The sequence below is a fragment of the Leptidea sinapis genome, chromosome 18 (assembly GCF_905404315.1).
Source record: "Leptidea sinapis chromosome 18, ilLepSina1.1, whole genome shotgun sequence".
Classification (NCBI taxonomy): domain Eukaryota; kingdom Metazoa; phylum Arthropoda; class Insecta; order Lepidoptera; family Pieridae; genus Leptidea; species Leptidea sinapis.
The window spans coordinates 11,315,634-11,322,200 of record NC_066282.1 but is presented as its reverse complement, the minus strand read 5'-3'; positions in this window follow the sequence as shown (position 1 = coordinate 11,322,200).

Sequence of the window (6,567 nt, the reverse complement as noted above, 5' to 3'; positions counted from 1 at the left end):
GGTCGACCTGCAGAAGAAACAGTGCTGAGCGACACACGACCGCGTCGGAACTCGGCATACCTGCGGTATATTGTCGTTTCACTCGGTGCTTCAACATCATAAATGGAAACAAGTTCACTGAGACATTTATCTATCTTGAGATAAGCCGCGACGAAAATTGTGATAAATTATGGCACGAAAATGTTCACACGTGAGCTCCATTTCTGTTTCTGTCATCCCAGCCAAGCCCAGCGCCGCAACCCAAGTTTGATACGACTTTTTTTTACAGTCAGGTGCTGCTTTGACAAACGCATCGAACCAGGGCTGTGATCTGCCACCGATCGGTACTGCAGAGCTTGGTATAAAAATATGCATGCCCTGCAGTATCACATCGGCTACTGCAACGGCGTAGGCACTGGGATCATCCGAAGGGAAACAAACCATGCCCCAAGGGTAGGATGCAAAAAAGGAACGCATGAAGATAGGTCCCAATCTGCTGACTTGTAGTGCCAAACGCGGCGGATCGCTGGTGGTCTGCGACGTGGGCGTTGGATAGGCACTACACTCCTGACCAGGCAATGGTTGGTCGTTCCGAGCGGGGCTTCGACAGAGACTTTGTAATTATCAGGATGTGTAGTCAGCAGCAGATCCAATAAGGACGGCGTGTGGCTGTCCACATCCGGGAGCCGCTTCGGCGACTCAACCAATTGGGACAGATCATACGCCAATGCTAAACTATGCACAGATCACCCTGCGTAGTCTGGTACGTGATCCAAGCCATTCGGCATTGTGCCGGAGGGGGTCTGTGCAAGCACGTCGTCAATTGGCCGCACAGCCGCATGAATGCAGCCCATGAGATGATCGGTTTCTGCCTTACCACTATGGGACCTGTAGACACACGCATAGATGCGGACGCGGTCCTCTAAATGTTCGCGGAGTCAGAGAGTAGACAGGTCCCTACCCTCAAAATTGCCGAGACGGCGAAAGCAGATATTCTCCCTACCGTACACTCATACCCCTGCATGAATCTTGTTGGGGATGGGGGATGGCATCCGGTCCTCGACAAGAAGTTTACTTAAGCCTAAACAAGTTTTACTTCAATACAAAAATACAATTGAACAGGATATAGCTAAAACTCCACGAGCATTCTGGCGCTACAGAATGATCTTTAAAAGTATAGATAGGTTACGTAGACAATATTCGGTGTTTGAAAATGATACTCTAACGCACACATGAATAATTTAACGTTGCAATAGCACACATTACAATTACACGTCAAAGAAGGATAGTAAATTCAATTATCGCAAGCGAAAAAGATATAACTCTAATTTTCTAATTGCTTCGTATTTGTATAGAGAAAATGCAGTTAATTCATCAGATATGATTTTTACCGTACACCGTGATTTATGCCTAAATTACGATTCATTCATGAGCTCATGTAGTAAAAGCTATAAAGTACTAAAACTGCATTGAAATTAGGTAGATAATGTGTCATTGAATTTTATAAAAAAAATATTTTAATATTGATTATAATATATAGCCACATTGTTGATATTAATTATATATATAAAATAATAAAAAAACATACAGACACCAAAACAAAACCGAAAGGTATCTACAGTAAGGGTCCCATTTTTACAATTTTACTAACAACGGCTCCCAAAAAATTTTTAAGATTACAATAATTATTTTTTTTTACTTTCGTAATTAGTGCATCTTCCCATAGCACAAGACGGCATTTTAATGTTGTACCTATATCAAACTGTAAGCAATTCTGTCAACAACAAACGCGTGTGTACCGTTTTCGTATCGAGAGAGCGACTAAGACAATATATATATATATATATTATGTTTTTTTATAATAGTACCTAGAACTCATTTCAAAACAAACCCTATGATCATTTCAATTCTATTAATAGTAATGCTATTTATAAAATTACTGTAAATGACAGAGAACTATTAGATAAATTAAAACAAATAGATATCTTTAAGGGTTCTGGCCCCGACGGTTTTCCTCTTGTTTTTGTCAAGCGATGTAGATCTGCTCTTGCTTTTCCATTATTATTTTTAACCGCTCTTTGACTGACGGATGTTTCCCAGATGAATGGAAAAGTTCAGTTTAGGTACCTACACTGAATCACTAAAATTCATACCATGAAGTGCCTTTTACTGAATGGCGTATGGATTTATGGAGAATGAACGAAATAAAATTGCGTTTTTTTTCGTTCATTATAAAATTTCGAAACCTAAAATTATATGATTTTAGCGGTTTTTTTGCGTAGAAAATACTAAAAATACATTTTAAAATTGCGCAATTGTGTCAAATTATAAACCATTAAGCCCTTTTTTCATACTTATTAAATAATAGCAATATAAATAAATATAGTTCTTTGAAGTTCATATCTAATTATGAAATGTTTGCTTAAGTGTTTTCGTAAAAATAATGTGCTATGAAGTTGAACGCACCTCCATTGATGACTGATGTTTGATTTGACAGGACCACAGAGTACATTTTTTTAAATTCGATCTTGCGAACAGGCTATAGCCCGGGCCCTTACTGCCTCATCTTTAGTATTTTCAGTTTTGGTATTTATTTCCAGTATTTTGGTTTACAAAAAAGTCCAATAAAGTATCATTCATTCGTACCATGAGGTAATTTTTCAACCTAAACTGGATAGCTTATGTGTCAAATTGAGCGATCCGAAAAACGTTGCTACTTCCTTAGAGGAAAGTGACTCTTGTTGTTAATAACTTTTAAAAAATAGTGAAAACATACAGGAAAAGAAAATTTTATTGATAAAAGATGAGACGAGAATACTTTATTGAACTTTTTGTAAAACAAAATACAGAAAATAAATACCGAAAATGAAAATACTAAAGTCGAGGCAGTAAGGGCCCGGGCTATAGCTTGTTCGCAAGAACGAATTTAAAAAAAAAGTACTGTGGCGGTGCGTTATAACTGGTTATTTTTACGAAAACTCCTTAGCAAACATTTAATTTGTAATTCAAAGAACTATATTTATTTATATTAAAAAAGGGTTTAATGGTTTATAATTTGACGCTATAAAGTGCAATTTTAAACTGTATTTTTAGTATTTACTACGCAAAAAAACCGCTAAAATCATATCATTTAAGGTTTCCACGCAACGCATATGGTTCGAGTAAGAGAGACATACTTATGCAGCGACTGTAGAGCGTCATCTCTTTCTCACACCGCGGACCACAGACAAATTTATTTCGTTCATTCTTCTTATGCGATCCAAACGCACTTCATGGTACGAATTTTTGCGATTCAGTTTAGGTACTTAAACTGAACTGTATCGGAATCGCATCGCTTATTAAAAGTTGATGGTAGGCCCTCAGGTGATTACTAGTTTATGTATAATGATATGTTGACATAACTGAACCTATAAACTACGAAATACTTTTCATTAAATTAATTTCATTACAGTTTGAAAAGAATTGACTAGACCTACCAAACCAAAGACGGTCACATTACATATTTACCTACCTACTGAGCAGATTTGCAGATTTAGCAGACTTTTCTTTATGTAAATACAAATAAACTACACCACACTAAACTGTGGAATAAAACACATAGGTTATAAAATAATAATATATTCATTAATCAAATAATTATCATTTTCATGTGCAACAACATTTATGTAAGTAGGTACTTGAATAAAAACGCGTTTAGGTATTCGGACAAAACATGTTTTGGGTTACACTATTACACAGGTACTTAGTAAGCACAACTATGTATTTAAACATTTGGAGATTTTATTGATCGTGTTCAAAAAATGATGTGGTGTCGTGGGACACCAGGTAGGAACGAAGTTCCTTCGGCTAATGTAGATTCGACAAAAAGAGGGAGAAAGAGAAAGGTATTATACACTACTCGCTTGTGTATGCGACTGTCGCGCCTGCGCACGTCTCATTTAACGGTTTTATTCCACGTACTTTTTTCCACGGATTTTTTCTTACGGTTTTACTATCACATTTTTTTCAGTTCGGTCGCGCAGCAAAATCCCTATCCCCTCCAAGCCTGCCGTAAGGAACTTCGTTCCAATTAAAACGTCTTATCCTATTCCTAAAGTATGCAAATAAGTCCTTTCGTAAGTAGATAAGTTAAAATGTAAGTAGTTCACCACAAAACAAGTAAAAACCTGATCGACACAATAACAAACCAAAGAGAATTTAAAGCACTACGTTAAACTACAAACTGGCTCTGGCGGCTGGGCGGGATGTCAGTCATGTCATATTGCGAGGTTGAAGAGATGGCGGTCTGAAATCGATTTTTGACCATAGGTAAATGTATTTTTTATCCTACTAAAAATATAAAATAAAAATACACTGGCCTTCAAAAGTAAGTATCACACTTTTAAAATTGGGATAACGTTTTAAGTTCACAAGATAGACTTTCGAAATAAAAAGGACTCCAAAGAGAATTTAATTTTGTACATAAAAATTTTATAGTCGGTAACCTTCTTTTAAGAATTGGCTGAAAAAAAACTTCAAAAACAAAACCATTCCTTTTTCAAAGTGGACGTTTCCGAATTACAATTTTACCATTCACATTTTTCTTTCTGTTTTAAATTTTTTTCAAGATCGATGGGTCTTGTTTTAAAAATTTATGCTAAAAAGCACATAACATTTATTTATCATGCCTCTTTCAGTTGTAGAATGTGCTAGGATCATGGCTTTTCTGGAACTAGGCATCAGTATGCGTCGCACTGCAAGAATGGTGGGTGTGACGGTACGAACGGTCCAGAAGGTAAAGCGAAGGTACGAAGAGACTGGACACCATCTGAGGAGACCTTGTAATGGCAGACCCAGGTGTACCAGTGCCCGAGAAGATCGTTATATTATTTCCACTGTGTTAAGAAATCGCCACCAAAATGCAGTTAAAGTCCAGCAACAGTTACTTCAGCCCCGGAGGGACTACATTAGTGACAGTACAGTGAGAAGAAGACTTGCTGAAGCAAATTTTAAACCCCGAAGACCAGCGAGTGGCCCAAAACTCGAGAGACAGCATCGAGTAGCGAGACTGCGATACGCCCGTGTACACATGCAGTGGGATGAAGAAGAATGGTCAAGAATTTTGTTTGCAGATGAGTCTCGATTCTCCCTTTACACTTCTGATGGAAGGCGAAGTGTTTACAGGCGAGCTGGTGAGCGATACCTTCAAGCCTGAATCTCAGAAAGAGTCCAATACGGTGGAGGCAGTGTACATGTATGGGCTGGCATATCTTCAGAAGGTCGCACAGAGCTAGTAGCCATAGACAATGGCACCCTCACTGGGCAAAGATATGCTCAAGAGATTTTCAATGAGTATGCAGGGCCGTATTTAGCAAATATGGGTGATGGATCGATGCTGATGCATGATAATGCCCGGCCACACACGGCTCATATCGTACAAGAGTATATTCAGGAGGTCGGTATCAGCGTGATGGCTTGGCCATCAAGAAGTCCTGATCTCAACCCGATTGAACACGCCTGGGATGAGCTTGGGAGGCTAGTCAGAATTCGCAGACCACCACCTACTACCCTCAGGGCACTAAAGCAGGCCCTGGTAGAAGAATGGGAGAATAATCCCCAACATCGGCTCCGAAACCTAGTGTTCAGTATGCCAAACCGGCTCGAAGCTGTAATCAGAGCTCGAGGAGGAAATACCAGTTATTAAAAATTAAATAACATGTAATACATTTTAGTTGAATTTTTTTACACTAAAGTAAAAATGTCTATTTTCATGGTTTTATCTTTTTTATGTTACTAATGTTTAATTTTAGTTTCTAAGAATTAAAGCCTATAAAATTTGCAACAAAACGTTTTTAATCTTAAATCTCTACCTTCTATAGTTAAGAAAACAAAATAATTTGAAAAGTGTGATACTTACTTTTGCAGGCCAGTGTAAATCTCCGACAATAACTAATCGAAGGTCAGTTTTTAGAGTTTCAATCAGATTAGCACTGAGAGGATAATGCGAAATGTAAACATTCATCAGATTTCTTTGCACTAGAAGCCGGCTTGATTATGGATACCACAACGGCAACGATACTACAACAACGCCGCGAAGCAGTAATGCTTAAGCATTATTGTGTTTCGATCTGAAGGGTGCCGTAGTGAAGTTATTGGCCAAATGAGTCTTAACATCTTATGTCTCAAGGTGAGACATAAGATGTTAAGACTCATTTTTTCAGAGGAGCAAGACGAGCGCAATTATTGTAGTACCACTCAGAGTTTTTGGGTTTTTCAAGAATTCTGCATTGAAATGGGCAGGGCGTATAAATATCCATCAGGTGAAGGTTCTGCTCGTCTCATCCCTTACTTTGTATAAATAAAAATTCAATATTATAATTTAAGACCACAATTATTGAGATGCTGACTCCACATAATGTATTTTTATGGATAAAATTAAGATTTTTAGTTAGTTTCGATTACTTACGAGACTGGTTTCAGAGTATGTGATCTTGCCAAAATCGATTCAAATCAATAAATGTCAATAATACCTAAATAATTATTAGCTAAACTACAACACTCGAAGTAATTGATGGCTTAATTTCCGTCACCGCCAATTACAGGAAAATC